Consider the following 17826-nt stretch of genomic DNA (forward strand, 5'->3'; position numbering starts at 1 on the left):
GACGTGGTGGAAGGTGGAGAGACGGAGGAAGGAAGAAGGAAGAAGGACCAGAAGATAAATGAAATTGGGGAGCAGTATGGACTCAGAAATAAGAAGAGGGAGTTTTCAGGAGGAGGGGGGGAGTGGACTGGGGGGAAGCACGGGGGAACTCACAGGTTTTGGGGGAAAGCACAGCACTAACAAGTAGCTCGGGGGGTGAAGAAATGGAGGGGGTTATGGAGTTGATGACAATACCAGAGACGGCGATGAGCACGGGGAGCACAACGGATGTGGAGGTCAAGAAGGGGAGTTGGCTGGAAAACATGGACTTGGAAGAGATATCGGATACGGATGATGGAGAAAAGATTGAAAGAACGAGGGAAGGATACAGGAAGAGGAAAGCGGGGGAAGAGGGGGAGAGAAAGGGTGGAAGAGGAAAGAAACTGGATAACAGGTAGAGGATAATGAAATTATATTTTTTATTTTTTATTTATTAGAATGGTTAATATAATGTCAATAAATGCAAATGGTTTGAGGACAATGGGAAAATTTAATAGAATAGTAAAAATGAAGAATTCAGATATTTTATGTATTCAAGAGGACGCTTTGGGATAATGTATGTGTTTTAGAAGTAAAAAAATATGGAGGGATTTTATTTATGTAAACAATGGCAGAGGGAATTCAAGTGGGGTTGCTATTTTATTGAGGAAGGATGTGGTGGATAATGTGAAACAGATATATAATGATAATAATGGGAGGATTTTAATTGTAGATTTTGAATATATTAGTATGGTTTTTAGAATTATAAATATTTATGCGCCTAATACTGAAATAGAGCGCAAAGATTTATTTTTAGAAATAGGGAAATGGTGTGAGGGAAACTGTATTGTAGTTGGGGATTTTAATGTTAAAATGGATAGACTGGATATGACAAGAGGAGCTATTTTTAGAAGTGATGTATCTAGGGGGGTTTTAAAGAAGATGATGTTAGAAAAAGGAATAATTGATATATGGAGAGAGGAAAATCCAGAAAAAATAGAATTTTCTAGAAGGCAGGTGGTTTTAGGGGATTTGAAACAACAAGGATAGATCTGGTTTTAGTAAAAGAAGGTTTAAGGAATTTTATGAAAGATATTAAGTATGTTTTTACAACTTTTAGTGATCATGCAGGTTTAACATTTTCAGTGGGATTAGATAAGGAAAGAACAGGGGGTGGAATATGGTGTATGAATGCAGGGTATTTGGGAGATGAGAATATGGGAAACAACTTAAATCTTTGATAGCATGTGAAATGGAGGATAAGCAGAAAGAGAATGATAAGTGTTCATGGTGGGATAAGGTTAAGGAAAAAAATAAAAGTTTTTAGTATAGGATATGCAAGGAAAAAGAGAGGTAGGATGAAAGAGAAGGAAATGAGTTGAGAGCTAAATTGGATAAAGAAATGAGGAAGTGTGACAGTGAACCTAATTATAATATAGGAAAGTTTTTGGAATTAAAAGCACAATTGACTAAATATGAAATAGATAAGTGTAAGGGTGCAATTATAAGAAGTAAGGCAAAGTATGTTTTGGAGGGGGAGAAATGTACTTCATTTTTTCTTGGTTTAGAGAAGAATAAACAGAGGAGAACATATATTAGAGAGATCGAAAATATAAAGGGTGAAGTTGTCAATGATTATGTAGAGGTTTTAGAAACAGTGCAGAATTTTTATAAGGATTTATTTAAGAAAGGGGAGGTGGATGAGGGTTGTGTAAAGGAGATATTGGATAGTGTGGATGTGCAAATTAATGTAGAGGATAAACAAATGTGTGATGGGAAGATAACATTGACTGAAGTTAAAGATGCGATTAAGGGTTTACAAGTAAATAAGAGTCCTGGAGTAGATGGAATAATTGCAGAGTTTTATAAAATATATGCCAGTTTTTTAGCACCTATTTTATTGGAAGTTTATCAATATATGGAGGATAATGATAGTATTTCTGAATCTATGGTGACAGGGCTGATAACGATTTTATATAAAAATAAGGGGAGTAAATTAAAATTGGAGAATTATAGGCCAATTAGTTTATTAAATTCAGATTATAAGATTTTAGCAAAGATACTGGCAAATAGAATGAAGCAAGTTTTAAATGATATTATAGCACCTACACAGAATTATAGTGTGCCTGGTAGAGATATTGCGGATACAATTAATACAATTAGAGATGTGATAAATAAAATGAATCATGATAAGATGGGGGAATTGTTTTAAGCATAGATTTAAATAAAGCTTTTGATAGGGTGGAACATGATTTTATGTTTAGGGTAATGGATAAATATGGTTTTGGTAATAGAATAATAGGATGGATAAAATTATTATATAAGAAGGCAAAAAGTAGGGTGAAATGTAATGGGGTTTTAACCGATTCTTTTATTCTTGAGAGATCTGTGAGACAGGGGTGTCCTTTATCAGCTTTATTATTCGTTTTATCGGTAGAACCTTTTAGCAGCATTTCTTAAAAGAGATAATCTTATAAATTGTGTAGAGACTCCGCAAGGAGGTTTTAGTTTGATACATCAATACGCAGATGATACCACTATAACAGTTAGAGATGAGGGTAGTGTAAAAAGGGTGATGGAGTGTTTTAAAGTATATGGACAAGCATCGGGTGCAAAGGTTAACATGGAGAAGTCAGTAGTAATGTATATTGGGAAGATTAATGAGGGGAATTTTCCTTTTAAAGTGGTTAAAGATTATTTTAAGGTATTAGGAGTGTTTTTAGGGGTGAAAGAAATGGAAGCTAGGGATTTGACATGGAGTGGTGTAATAAATAAAGTTAGAAAGGTGGTAAATATGTGGAGGGGGAGGTCTTTGAAATTAAAAGGGAAAGTAATTGTCATAAATTCATTGTTGATGTCAATATTTATTTATGTAATGAATGTTTTGGATATGCCAGAATGGGTTTTATCTGAAATGAATAAAATTGTAGTTGATTTTTTATGGGAAGGGAAGGGGGTGAAATAGCTTTTAAAACTTTGATTGCAGGTTATGAGGAGGGGGGTTTGAAGTTGGTAGATTTAAGTGTAAGGAAAACAGCAATTAGAGTAAAAATGGTACGGAAATATTTATTTGGTGAATTGGATTATGGGTGGAAAAGGTTTTTTAAAGAGTATTTGCAGGAGGTTGGGAGGATGGGGGACAATGGTTTATTGATGAGTATGAAGAAGGAAATGTTAGGTAATATACCTTTGTTTTACAGAGAAGTGTTTGAGGCTTGGTGGCGGTTTTTACCAAATATTTATTATGAATGTACCAGTTTAGAAAATATTTTAAATCAGCCGATATTTTTAAATCCAAAGATAAAGTGCAATAATATGATGTTGTTTTGTAAATATTTTATGAGGGCTGGGATGAGGCAGATAGGTGACATAGCATATGAGGTAATTCCTGGGTTTCTTCCATTTCAGGCTATATATGACAATGTGGTTGAAGTAGATGAAGAAATAAGTAAAACTACTGTGGAGAATATGTACAAGAAAATATTAGGATGTATTCCCGGGGAGTGGGTGATTTTAATAAACAAAGAGGTGGTCAAAAGATCTAGGGCTTTACCAGTTTTATATTATGAAAGTAATGGGGAGAAACATGATTTATCAGGTCTAAAGTTAAAATGGTTTATAGAAATGTATTTTAAAAGAGATAAAAAGTCCTGCTGCGGAGAAAGTGTGGTCTAGGGTGTTTCCAAACATGGATGTAAAATCAATATGGAAGAATGTAAATGTAAAATATAATTTTATAGAATGTGAAGACAATGATTTTAAATTGAAACATAATAGGATTTTTACAAATGTGGTTTTGCATCAAATAAATAGGGATATTAAAAGAGAATGTGATATTTGTGGTACGGGGGTGGAACATTTGATGCACTTTTTTATTGAATGTAGTAGGTTGAAAGATTTTCACGAGTTTTTAAAAGGACTTTAGTAAAACATTGGGGAGAAGAGATTTTTACTGGGGTGGAGTGGAGGAGGTTGTTTCTTTTTGGTTTAAATGGGAAAAGTAAAGTTTTAAATATTAATTTGGTGAATTTTGTAATAAGTCATGCTAGATATGCGATAAGATTAAGAAGGAATTTAGGTCATTATGAAGGGAAAATTGTGAGTGTGGAAGTTTTTTTTAGGAGCATATTAGAGAGAGATATAGAGATAATATATAGATACGGTGGAGGAAATTTTGAAAAATTGTTTGTGTGGGGGAGTACTCTTATTGAAATTCTGTCAAATGGGAAACTTGTATTTCATTATTAAATGGATTTAGTGGATGATTGTGTTTTTTTTAATAGGTTTTATTTTATTTATTTTTGATTTTTTTGATTTTGTAAAATGATGAATTGTTCATCCTTTTTTATTATTGATTGAATGTTGTAAATATTATGTGTTTCTTTCATAATAAAAGATAAAAAAAAAAAATACACCCGATCTCGTCTGATCTCGGAAGCTAAGCAGGCTCGGGCTTGGTTAGTGCTTGGATGGGAGACTGCCTGGGAATACCAGGTGCTGTAAGCCTTTTGTCCACTAGGGGGTGTGGCATTATTTCATCAGCAACACTGCCTTGTAGTAAGCATTTGATGCTGAATTGACTAAATGCAGCTTCTATGGGCTAGTCTCCCCTGCCCTTTTAATACGATCAAAGTTCCTTGTGTTGTCAGGGAGCAACTGCCTTTTATTTATAAGACAAATAAGAATATTGTTACTGAATGCAGCTTGTGTGTGCTTTGTGCTCCCTCGCCCTGTTCAAATGATCAAAGGAAATAATGCTGGTGAGGAGTGGAACTGGACTGGTGTCTGATGGCCCTGTGTTTTCCATGTTGGAATTACAACCCTTCTTTTATGGAGTAAATCAAAAGCACAAGAGAATGTGAGATGTTATCGATAATAAATCAATTGGTTTCATGCATTTGTCTGTGTGTGTGTGTGTGTCTGAATGTGATTGTATTTCGTCATATCGCAAACATTTGTGATATCAGATAGGTTAAGATATTAAAAAGTAATTGGTGATTTTTTCGACAGTGTTGCATGATGGGAATCTAGTGGTTCACTGATATAATCTAGTAAACAAAATAAACTACTTTTTCACCACTCCAAGTGCAAGTGCATTCCTAAACGGCATTTAACGCAGGTCGATGTGATATGATATTATCAGAACACAAAGTGGTTCCCGTTAGCGGAAAATGTTGGCACTGGAGAGACTTGCCCTCCACTAAGCAGACGAGATACTGTGATCAAGAAGTTGGTTCACCCAAGTGTGGGGCTTAGCCATTCCACTCTGGCTTCCAAATGTGGGAATCTCGATTGCAAAATTTATGGTACTGGTCGTTTGCGCTTTACCCTGATTTCTTTGTTAATGATAAACCGTTGCTTGGCGGCAGGCTTAAGGATGACTTGAGTCAACCGACTGTGCTTATGGAGATCTTTGAAGTCAGTTTTGAAAGAGACTTTGTGGACCAATCGAAAGGTGGAAACATTTGTTTGTAGAAAAACATTGTTGGCATTTTGTCGAAACATTATGTTGCGAAATGCAGCATTGTATTTATGCCACACTGGTACTTCAATCAAGAGATAGTTGAGAAGCCACTCTAACCCCCCCGGTCATGATGTGTCATACGCGCCCCATGCGCTTCCAATATGAAATTGTCCATACATGCGTTCCTCCTTAGCACAGAACAATGCAATAGGTTTTCAACATCCAGAGCTTTTGTGTATTTATTGTGGCTAGTAGGATAGCTGCATGGGAAACTGTTGCTGATGATGTATTTGTCAGAAGTCATTGTATTTGTCCGTTTTTTCCCACAAGGCTGAAATATGTGCCCTCGCTTTGAAATGTTAGCAAGGTTTGTTTGTATTTCATCCAACTATCTGTGCTAAAAAGTGATGGCTACAGTATATGTAATTTCTTCCACTTTTTGAGTGAGCCAAAGTTCAAGCTGCTTATCTAATTGGTGAGAATGCAATGTCTGTTTATCAGACTCACTTTGACTTTATATGGTGTACCAAGAGATGTGCCTTCGCTTACGGCCATACCAGCCTGAATACGCCTTTCCTGATTGGAGAAGTGACGACAGGTGCGAGTTTTGAGCTGTGAGTGAGTGTTTGCTGGAGAGTGTTTGCTCGAGAGCTATTTTTGTTAATTAATTGGATTTCGCAATATAATTTATTATTTTCTTCAGTTGAATAGTTTTAAGTTTGGTTAGTCTTCCCCCTTGCAGTTTTGCTGCTTGGGGGAGAGCTTTTTTGGATTCATTTTTTTACTATGACGGACAACATGGAAAAGACAAACGGAATGGACAAAGACAACGAAAAGGCGCAACGGAAGAAAAATGAAGATAAAGAAGGAATGAAATATGGCAAAGAATACACGGTGGCAATTGAGTTGGAAGGAGAAGACAAGGTGACGACAATGGAACTACTACGAGCAATTAAGGAGGTGTGTGGAGAGGTGGTGGGATGCCGAATGAAAGGGGATAAGAAGTATGAAGTTACGATGAGAAACGAAAAAGGAAAAGAACGTCTAATGGATGGAATACGGATAAAGGACACCAGGATTCTGGCGAGAGATATTAATGTGAAGGAATTGGTGGTGTCTTTCATGAATCTCCCAGTATACGTAGAAGATGGTGTGATACTGGGCAAGCTGAGTAGCTGGGGAGTGGCGGCCGTCTCGGAGATAAGGAGGAGAGTTTGGCCAGGAACAGAGGTGGTTGACGGGACACGTTTCTGCAAGGTCAAGTTCACAGAAAAAGTGACATCATTGCCTTATTCTACAAGAATTGAGACGTTGGAGGGAGCAGAATATTTCAGGGTCATTCATGACAAACAGGTCAGAGTGTGTTGTTTGTGTATTCAACCCGGGCACATAGTTAAAGACTGCCCGGAATTTAAGTGTTTCAAGTGTGGCAATCAAGGACACTATGCGAGAGAATGTGTCGGAGAGAAGGAAAGGAATTTTTGTGGTGGATGCAGAAAGAGATTGGCGGAGTGCAACTGTGGAGAGGTTAGGGCTGAAGAGGGGAGTCAAACACTATTCGAGGAAGCAGTTGTATTGTCGCAAGAAGGAGAAGAAGATGGAGGAGAGGACGTGGCAGAAGGTGGAGAGACGGAGGAAGGAAGAAGGGAGAAGGACCAGAAGATGAATGAAATTGGGAGCAGTATGGACTCAGAAATAAGAAGAGGGAGTTTTCAGGAGAAGGGGGGGAGTAGACTGGGGGGAAGCACGGGGGACTCACAGGTTTTGGGGGAAAGCACAGCACTAACAAGTACCACGGGGGGTGAAGAAATGGAGGGGGTTGTGGATTTGATGACAATAACAGAAACGGAGATGAACACGGGGAGCACAACGACGACAATACCAGAGACGGCGATGAGCACGGGGAGCACAACGACTATACCAGAAACGGAGATGAATACGGGGAGCACAACGGATGTGGGTGACAAGAAGTTGAGTTGGCTGGATAACATGGACTTGGAGGAGATATCGGACACGGATGATGGGGAAAAGATTGAAAGAACGAGGGAAGGATACAGGAAGAGGAAAGCGGGGGGAAGAGGGGGAGAGAAAGGGTGGAAGAGGAAAGAAACTGGATAACAGGTAGAGGATAATGAAATTATATTTTATTATTTTATTATTTATTAGAATGGTAAATATAATGTCAATAAATGCAAATGGTTTGAGAACAATGGGAAAATTTAATAGAATAGTACAAATGAAGAATTCAGATATTTTATGTATTCAAGAGACGCACTGGGATAATGCATGTGTTTTAGAAGTAAAAAAAAATATGGAGGGATTTTATTTATGTTAACAATGGCAGGGGAAATTCAAGTGGGGTTGCAATTTTATTAAGGAAGGATGTAGTAGAAAATGTGAAGAAGATATATAATGATAATAATGGGAGGATTTTAATTTTGGATTTTGAATATATGAATAGGGTTTTTAGGATTATAAATATTTATGCGCCGAATAATGAGAGAGAGCGAAATAATTTATTTTTAGAATTAGGGAAATGATGCAAGGGTAACTGTATTTTAGTAGGGGATTTTAATGTTAAAATGAATAGACTAGATATGAAAAGGGGAGCTATTTTTAGAAATGACGTATCTAGGGGGGTCTTAAGGAAGATTATGTTTGAAAACAGTTTGATTGATATATGGAGGGATGAGAATCCGAACAAGAGAGGAATTTCTAGAAGGCAGGTGGTTTTAGGGGAGTTGAAACAGACACGAATAGATCTGGTTTTAGTAAATGAAGGTTTAAGGGATTTTATGAAAGAAATTAAGTATGTTTTTACAACTTTTAGTGATCATGCTGCGTTGGTATTTTCTTGTGGAGTAAGGACACCTACTAAATCTGGTGGGCTGTGGTGTTTAAATAATAGCTTGCTAGAGGAGGAAAATTATATTGAGATGATATCAGAATGTATTGGGAAGGCCAAAAGACAACAGTTAATGGAGGAGAATATGGGGTTGTGGTGGGAGGAGCTGAAAACCAAATGTAAGGAATTGACTATAAAATATGCTGTTAAGAGGAATTATTTTTTGAAAAAGAAGGAGAGGGAACTACGTAAGAAGGTTCAACATGAACTTGAGTGTATAGAAAAGGATGAAGGTCATGGGGTGGAGGATTATTTACTGGCTAAGGATGCACTTGATGAATATGAGAAGAAGAAATGTTATGCGGCGATTGTAAGGAGTAGAGTGCAATATGCGATAGAGGGGGAAAGGTGTACTTCATTTTTCTTGAATTTAGAAAAAAGAAGACAAGAGAAGATTTATATTACGGAGTTAATTAATGATAAAGGGGAAAAGGTAAATGATTTGGTGGGGATTCTGGATATGGTCGAGAGATATTATGAATGCTTATTTAAAAAATAAGAGGTTAATGATTCCTGTATGGATAAGGTGCTTGAACATGTGGATACTAAGTTAACGGAAGGGGAAAAAAACATGTGTGACGAAGATATGAGTCTAACTGACATTAAGGAGGCCATATTAGCTGCTAATTGCAATAGGAGTCCGGGGTCTGATGGTCTAACTGCGGAATTTTATAAATCTTTTGCAGATTTGTTGGCTCCAATTTTAAGAAAACTGTATGAATATATTGAAAAGACTCAAGTGGTGCCAGATTCGCTGGCCACAGGAGTTTTAACCATACTGTATAAAAATAAAGGGAGTCGTGTAAATTTGGATAATTATCGACCGTTGACACTTTTAAATTGTGATTATAAGATCTTAGCCAAGGTCTTAGCTAATAGAGTTAAAAAAGTTATGGGAGAAGTAATAGCAGAGACACAAGGATATAGTGTACCAGGGAGGGATATTTCTGACACAGTGGGAACAATAAGGGATGTGATAAAGCATATGGGGGAGGAAGGGGGGTTTGTGATGAGTTTGGATCTAAATAAGGCTTTTGATAGAGTTGATCATTCCTTTTTATTGCGTACACTTGGGAAATTTGGTTTTGGTGAAAGAATGATAGGTTGGATTAGATTACTGAATGGATCTGCAAGGAGCAGAGTAAAATGTAATGGGATTTTAACAGATTCTTTTCCTCTGGAGAGATCTGTTAGGCAGGGATGTCCGTTATCAGCTGCTCTTTATAGTTTATCGGTGGAGCCGCTTGCAGCAATGATTAAAGCAAACAAATTAATTAGAGGTATACGGATACCGGATGGGGGGGAGAGTGTTATACAGCAATATGCGGATGATACTACATGTACTGTGATAGATGTTGAAAGTGTGAAGAATGTAATGGAGTGTTTTGAGGTATATGGCAAGGCATCAGGGGCAAAACTTAATGTTGAAAAATCTGAAATAATGTATGTGGGGATAGATGAAAAAGTGGACTGTGGATTCCCTTTCAAAAAGGCTGAAGGTTATATAAAGACTTTAGGGGTGGTTTTGGGGGTGGATAAAGAAGGGACGAGAGATGAGACATGGACTGGGGTTTTGAATAAAATAAAACATACTCTATCCTATTGGAAGGCAAGAAAACTGTTTTTGAGGGGGAAAGTGGTGGTGATTAATTCATTGGTGGCATCCAAATGTATCTATGTTTTAGGTTCGTTGGATATGCCACAATGGGTGTTAAAATAATTCAATGGTTTGGTTACAGATTTCCTATGGGAGGGGAAGGGGACTAGGATTGCAAGGGCAACTCTTATCTCGGATTTAAAGGATGGGGGGTTGAAATTGGTGGATTTGGATGTGAAGAGAAAAGCAATGAGAATAAAAACTGTGCAAAAATACTTATATGGGGAGGTAGATTATGGATGGAAAAGGTTTTTTAAACATTTTTTGTACAGAAGTGGGGGTTGTGAAGAAAGTGGATTATTGATGTCATGGAAGAAGGATATGTTGGAGGGTTTGCCTGAGTTCTATAAAGAGGTGTTCTTGGCATGGGGGGAATTTCTTCCTCAGATTGAGTACACATGTACAAATAAGGACAACATATTTAATCAGCCTGTGTTTTTGAATCCGAAAATAGAGAGTGGTGGGAAGGTGCTGTACAACAAAATGTTTATGAAGGCTGGGTTAATATTGGTAAAAGATTTTCTTTACGAGGTTATACCGGGTTTTTTAAGGGGGCAGGCAATTCTGGATACTGTGTGGGAGTTTGATGATACAGTGGAGAGAAAATTAGTATTACAGATATACGAAAGAATTAAATTATGCATTACGGGTGAGTGGATAAAAGTGATAAATGGGGAGGGGGAATATGAGGACTTGTATGTGCTGCCAAGTCTCTATGTGGGTAAAGGATCGGGGAAACAATTATTATCAAAAGTAACACAGAAAAGATTGTACAAGTGTATGTTGAAGTCTGTGTGTGTGAGGCCTGCGGCTGAGAGGATGTGGAGAAAAATGTTTATTGATTTGGATGTTTCTTTGATGTGGGAGAATTTGGTTTTGTTTGGGAATAAACGAAATTGTGAGAACATGGATTTTATGTTACGGCATAATCGTATATACACAAATATTATTTTACATCAGATAAACCGCGATGTACGGCGGGAATGTGATGTGTGTATGATGAAGCCAGAGTCTTTGTTGCATTTATTTGTTGAATGTCCATGTCTGACAGATTTTTTCAATGAAGTAAAACTTTTGTTGTGGAGGCACTGGAGAAAAGAGTTTTTAGAAAGTTTTGCATGGGATAGGTTAATATTATTTGGAGTGGTGGGGAAATGTTTGGGTGTGAATGTGTACCTGTTGAATATTGTTTTGAGTTTTGTGAGGTATGCAATTTACTGTAGAAGGAATATGAAACATTTTGAAGGGAAAAAGGTGAATGTCTGGGTAATCTTTAAAGCAGGTTTAAGAAAGCAGGTGGAATTAATGTATAATGCAAAACTAGAGAAATTTGAAAGTATGTTTATAAAGGGGAGTACTTTAGTGTCTATGGAGGAGGGAGGAGAGGGAGTTAGGGTTAACTTCTGAAATGGTGTATGTCTAATGTCTATATTAGATTATGTATTTTATGTTGATTAGTGAATAAGGATGGTGTAATTATGTTTTATTTGTTGTATTGTTTTGTTGATTTTGTTTTTTGTTATTTGGGTTGTTGGTGTTTTGGAAAATGTTTTTTTTTTTGCTGATGTACAAGGATTGTTAGTATTAATGTGAATTGGTTGTAAATTACTTTGACATTATTATAATTTAAAAATTAAAAAAAAAAAAAAATTAAAAAAATACGCCCATTCTCGTCTGATCTCGGAAGCTAAGCAGGCTCGGGCCTGGTTAGTACTTGGATGGGAGACCGCCTGGGAATACCAGGTGCTGTAAGCCTTTTGTCCACTAGGGGGTGTGGCATTATTTCATCAGCGTGGCGTGGCGAGAATCTGTCTCCGCACCACGTGCTCTCACCACTGGTGTCCCCCAGGGCTCTGTTCTAGGCCCTCTCCTATTCTCGCTATACACCAAGTCACTTGGCTCTGTCATATCCTCACATGGTCTCTCCTATCATTGCTATGCAGACGACACACAATTAATCTTCTCCTTTCCCCCCTCTGATAACCAGGTGGTGAATCGCATCTCTGCATGTCTGGCAGACATATCAGTGTGGATGACGGATCACCACCTCAAGCTGAACCTCGGCAAGACGGAGCTGCTCTTCCTCCCGGGGAAGGACTGCCCGTTCCATGATCTCGCCATCACGGTTGACAACTCCATTGTGTCCTCCTCCCAGAGTGCTAAGAACCTTGGCGTGATCCTGGACAACACCCTGTCGTTCTCAACTAACATCAAGGCGGTGACCCGTTCCTGTAGGTTCATGCTCTACAACATTCGCAGAGTACGACCCTGCCTCACGCAGGAAGCGGCGCAGGTCCTAATCCAGGCACTTGTCATCTCCCGTCTGGATTACTGCAACTCGCTGTTGGCTGGGCTCCCTGCCTGTGCCATTAAACCCCTACAACTCATCCAGAACGCCGCAGCCCGTCTGGTGTTCAACTTTCCCAAGTTCTCTCACGTCACCCCGCTCCTCCGCTCTCTCCACTGGCTTCCAGTTGAAGCTCGCATCCGCTACAAGACCATGGTGCTTGCCTACGGAGCTGTGAGGGGAACGGCACCTCCGTACCTTCAGGCTCTGATCAGGCCCTACACCCAAACAAGGGCACTGCGTTCATCCACCTCTGGCCTGCTCGCCTCCCTACCTCTGAGGAAGTACAGTTCCCGCTCAGCCCAGTCAAAACTGTTCGCTGCTCTGGCACCCCAATGGTGGAACAAACTCCCTCACGACGCCAGGTCAGCGGAGTCAATCACCACCTTCCGGAGACACCTGAAACCCCACCTCTTTAAGGAATACCTAGGATAGGATAAAGTAATCCTTCTAACCCCCCCCTCCCCCCCCTTAAAAGAGTTAGATGCACTATTGTAAAGTGGTTGTTCCACTGGATATCATAAGGTGAATGCACCAATTTGTAAGTCGCTCTGGATAAGAGCGTCTGCTAAATGACTTAAATGTAAATGTAAATGTAATCAGCAACACTGCCTTGTAGTAAGCATTTGATGCTGAATTGACTAAATGCAGCTTCTATGGGCTAGTCTCCCCTGCCCTTTTAATACGATCAAAGTTCCTTGTGTTGTCAGGGAGCAACTGCCTTTTATTTACAAGACAAATAAGAATATTGTTACTGAATGCAGCTTGTGTGTGCTTTGTGCTCCCTCGCCCTGTTCAAATGATCAAAGGAAATAATGCTGGTGAGGAGTGGAACTGGACTGGTGTCTGATGGCCCTGTGTTTTCCATGTTGGAATTACAACCCTTCTTTTATGGAGTAAATCAAAAGCACAAGAGAATGTGAGATGTTATCGATAATAAATCAATTGGTTTCATGCATTTGTCTGTGTGTGTGTGTGTGTGTCTGAATGTGATTGTATTTCGTCATATCGCAAACATTTGTGATATCAGATAGGTTAAGATATTAAAAAGTAATTGGTGATTTTTTCGACAGTGTTGCATGATGGGAATCTAGTGGTTCACTGATATAATCTAGTAAACAAAATAAACTACTTTTTCACCACTCTGTGTGCAAGTGCATTCCTAAACGGCATTTAACGCAGGTCGATGTGATATGATATTATCAGAACACAAAGTGGTTCCCGTTAGCGGAAAATGTTGGCACTGGAGAGACTTGCCCTCCACTAAGCAGAAGAGATACTGTGATCAAGAAGTTGGTTCACCCAGTGTGGGGCTTAGCCATTCCACTCTGGCTGGGCTGACCCCTTGCGAATTTTCCAAATGTGGGAATCTCGATTGCAAAATTTATGGTAGTGGTCGTTTGCGCTTTAGCCTGATTTCTTTGTTAATGATAAACCGTTGCTTGGTGGCAGGCTTAAGGATGACTTGAGTCAACCGACTGTGCTTATGGAGATCTTTGAAGTCAGTTGTGAAAGAGACTTTGTGGACCAATCGAAAGGTGGAAACATTTGTTCGTAGCAAAACCTTGTTGGCATTTTGTCGAAACATTATGTTGCGAAATGCAGCATTGTATTTATGCCACGCTGGTACTTCAATCAAGAGATAGTTGAGAAGCCACTCTAACCCCCCCGGTCATGATGTGTCATACGCGCTTCCAATATGAAATTGTCCATACATGCGTTCCTCCTTAGCACAGAACAATGCAATAGGTTTTCAACATCCAGAGCTTTTGTGTATTTATTGTGGCTAGTAGGATAGCTGCATGGGAAACTGTTGCTGATGATGTATTTGTCAGAAGTCATTGTATTTGTCCGTTTTTTCCCACAAGGCTGAAATATGTCAGATCATTGAAGTCAGAGTCAGAGCCTGCTTAGCTTCCGAGATCAGACGAGATTGGGCGTATTCAGGCTGGTATGGCCGTAAGCGAAGGCACATCTCTTGGTACACCATATAAAGTCAAAATGAGTCTGATAAACAGACATTGCATTCTCACCAATTAGATAAGCAGCTTGAACTTTGGCTCACTCAAAAAGTGGAAGAAATTACATATTCTGTAGCCATCACTTTTTAGCACAGATAGTTGGATGAAATACAAACAAACCTTGTATACATTTCAAAGCGAAGGCATATATTTCGGCCTTGTGGGAAAAAACGGACAAATACAATGACTTCTGACAAATACATCATCAGCAACAGTTTCCCATGCAGCTATCCTACTAGCCACAATAAATACACAAAAGCTCTGGATGTTGAAAACGTATTGCATTGTTCTGTGCTAAGAAGGAACGCATGTATGGACAATTTCATATTGGAAGCGCATGGGGCGCGGGGGGGGGGGGGGGGGGGATTAGAGTGGCTTCTCAACTATCTCCTGATTGAAGTACCAGCGTGGCATAAATACAATGCTGCATTTCGCAACATAATGCTTCGACAAAATGCCAACAATATTTTGCTACAAACAAATGTTTCCACCTTTCGATTGGTCCACAAAGTCTCTTTCACCACTGACTTCAAAGATCTCCATAAGCACAGTGAGTTGACTAAAGTCATCCTTAAGCCTGCCGCCAAGCAACGGCTTATCATTAACAAAGACATCAGGGTAAAGCGCAATCGAGATTCCCAAATTTGGAACATTCGCAAGGGGTCAGCACAGCCAGAGTGCAATGGCTGAGCCCCACACTGGGTGAACCAACTTCTTGATCACAGTGTCTCTTCTGCTTAGTGGAGGGCAAGTCTCTCCAGTGCCAACATTTTCCGCTAACGGGAACCACTTTGTGTTCTGATAATATCATATCACATCGACCTGCGTTAAATGCCGTTTAGGAATGCACTTGCACACAGAGTGGTGAAAAAGTAGTTTATTTTGTTTACTAGATTATATCAGTGAACCACTAGATTCCCATCATGCAACACTGTCGAAAAAATCACCAATTACTTTTTAATATCTTAACCTATCTGATATCACAAATGTTTGCGATATGACGAAATACAATCACATTCAGACACACACACACACACAGACAAATGCATGAAACCAATTGATTTATTATCGATAACATCTCACATTCTCTTGTGCTGTGGATTTACTCCATAAAAGAAGGGTTGTAATTCCAACATGGAAAACACAGGGCCATCAGACACCAGTCCAGTTCCACTCCTCACCAGCATTATTTCCTTTGATCATTTGAACAGGGCGAGGGAGCACAAAGCACACACAAGCTGCATTCAGTAACAATATTCTTATTTGTCTTATAAATAAAAGGCAGTTGCTCCCTGACAACACAAGGAACTTTGATCGTATTAAAAGGGCAGGGGAGACTAGCCCATAGAAGCTGCATTTAGTCAATTCAGCATCAAATGCTTACTACAAGGCAGTGTTGCTGATGAAATAATGCCACACCCCCTAGTGGACAAAAGGCTTACAGCACCTGGTATTCCCAGGCGGTCTCCCATCCAAGTACTAACCAGGCCCGAGCCTGCTTAGCTTCCGAGATCAGATGAGATCAGCCGTATTTTTTTTTTTTCTCTTTTATTATGAAAAAACACATAATATTTACAACATTCAATCAATAATCAAAAAGGATGAACAATTCATCCTTTTACAAAATCAAAAAAAAAGAAAAGAAAATAAAACCCATTAAAAAAACACAATCATCCACCAAAACCAATTAATAATTAAAAACAAGTTTTCCATTCGACTCAATTTCAATAAAAGTACTCCCCCACACAAACAATTTTTCAAAATTACATCCACCATATTTATATATTACTTCTATATCTTTCTCTAAAATACTTCTAAATAAAACCTCCACACTCACAATTTTCCCTTCATAATGTCCCAAATTCCGTCTTAGTCTTACAGCGTATCTGGCATGACTAAGAACAAAATTCATCAAATTAAAATTAAAAACTTTGCTTTTCCCAGTTAACCCAAAAAGAAACAACCTCCTCCACTCAACCCCATCAACAATCTCTTCTCCCCAATGTTGTACTAAAATCCCCTTTAAAAACTTATGAAACTCTTCTAATCTACTACATTCAACGAAAAAGTGCATAAAATTTTCCACCCCCGTATCACAAATATCACATTCTCTTTTAATATCTCTATTTATTTGATGTAAAACCACGTTCGTAAAAATCCTATTATGTTTCAATTTAAAATCATTGTCTTCACATTCTATAGAATTATATTTTACATTTACATTCTTCCATATTGATTTCACATCTATATTTGCAAACACCCTAGACCACACTTTTTCCGAAGCAGGAGTTTTTATCTCTCTTAAAATACATTTTTCATAAACTTTTTTAACTTTCAAACCTGACAAATCATACTTCTTCCCATTACCTTCATAATATAAAACCGGTAAACCCCTAGCTCTTGTTGCCACCTCTTTATTTATTAAAACACCCCACTCCCCAGGAAGACATCCTAATATTCTCTTATACATGTTCTCCACAGTAGTTCTACTTATTTCATCATTTTCTTCAACCACATTATCAAATATTGCCTGACATGGAAGGAACCCCGGAATGACCTCATATAAGATGTCCCCAATCTGTCTCATCCCAGCCCTCATAAAATATTTACAAAACAACATCTTATTATTATACTGTATCTTGGGATTTAAAAAAATTGGCTGATTTAAAATATTGTCTAAAATGGTACACTCATAATAAATCTTTGGTAAAAACTCCCCCCAAGCCTCAAACACTTCTCTATAAAACAAAGGTATATTACCTAACATTTCCTTTTTCATACACATCAATAAACCATTGTCCCCCATCCTCCCAACCTCCTGCAAATACTCCTTAAAAAATCTTTTCCATCCATAATCTAATTCCCCATATAAATATTTACGTACCATTTTGACTCTAATTGCTGTTTTCCTCACATTTAAATCCACCAACTTCAAACCCCCCTCCTCATAACCTGCAATCAAAGTTTTAAAAGCTATTTTCACCCCCTTCCCTTCCCATAAAAAATCAACTACAATTTTATTCATTTCAGATAAAACCCATTCTGGCATATCCAAAACATTCATTACATAAATAAAAATTGACATCAACAATGAATTTATGACAATTACTTTCCCTTTTAATTTCAAAGACCTCCCCCTCCACATATTTACCACCTTCCTAACTTTGTTTATCACTCCACTCCATGTCATATCCCTAGCTTCCTGTTCCTTCACCCCTAAAAACACACCTAACACCTTAAAATAGTCATTTACCATTTTAAAAGGAAAAATCTCCTCATTAATCTTTCCAACGTACATTATTACTGACTTCTCCATATTCACTTTTGCTCCTGAGGCTTTCTCATATACTTTAAAACACTCCATCACCCTTTTAACACTTTCCTCATCTCTAACTGTTATTGTGGTATCGTCTG

The 17826-nt window shown here is 38.3% G+C and overlaps 2 pseudogenes; one reads left to right on the top strand and one right to left on the bottom strand.

Annotated features, from left to right (window-relative positions):
• The first annotated feature begins 13651 nt into the window (after positions 1 to 13651).
• Positions 13652 to 13801, top strand: LOC120042097 (annotated as a pseudogene).
• A 1236-nt stretch (positions 13802 to 15037) lies between these two features.
• LOC120042109 lies at positions 15038 to 15149 on the bottom strand (annotated as a pseudogene).
• Positions 15150 to 17826: the final 2677 nt, after the last annotated feature.

Source organism: Salvelinus namaycush, unplaced genomic scaffold (genome assembly GCF_016432855.1).
Source record: "Salvelinus namaycush isolate Seneca unplaced genomic scaffold, SaNama_1.0 Scaffold610, whole genome shotgun sequence".
NCBI lineage: Eukaryota > Metazoa > Chordata > Actinopteri > Salmoniformes > Salmonidae > Salvelinus > Salvelinus namaycush.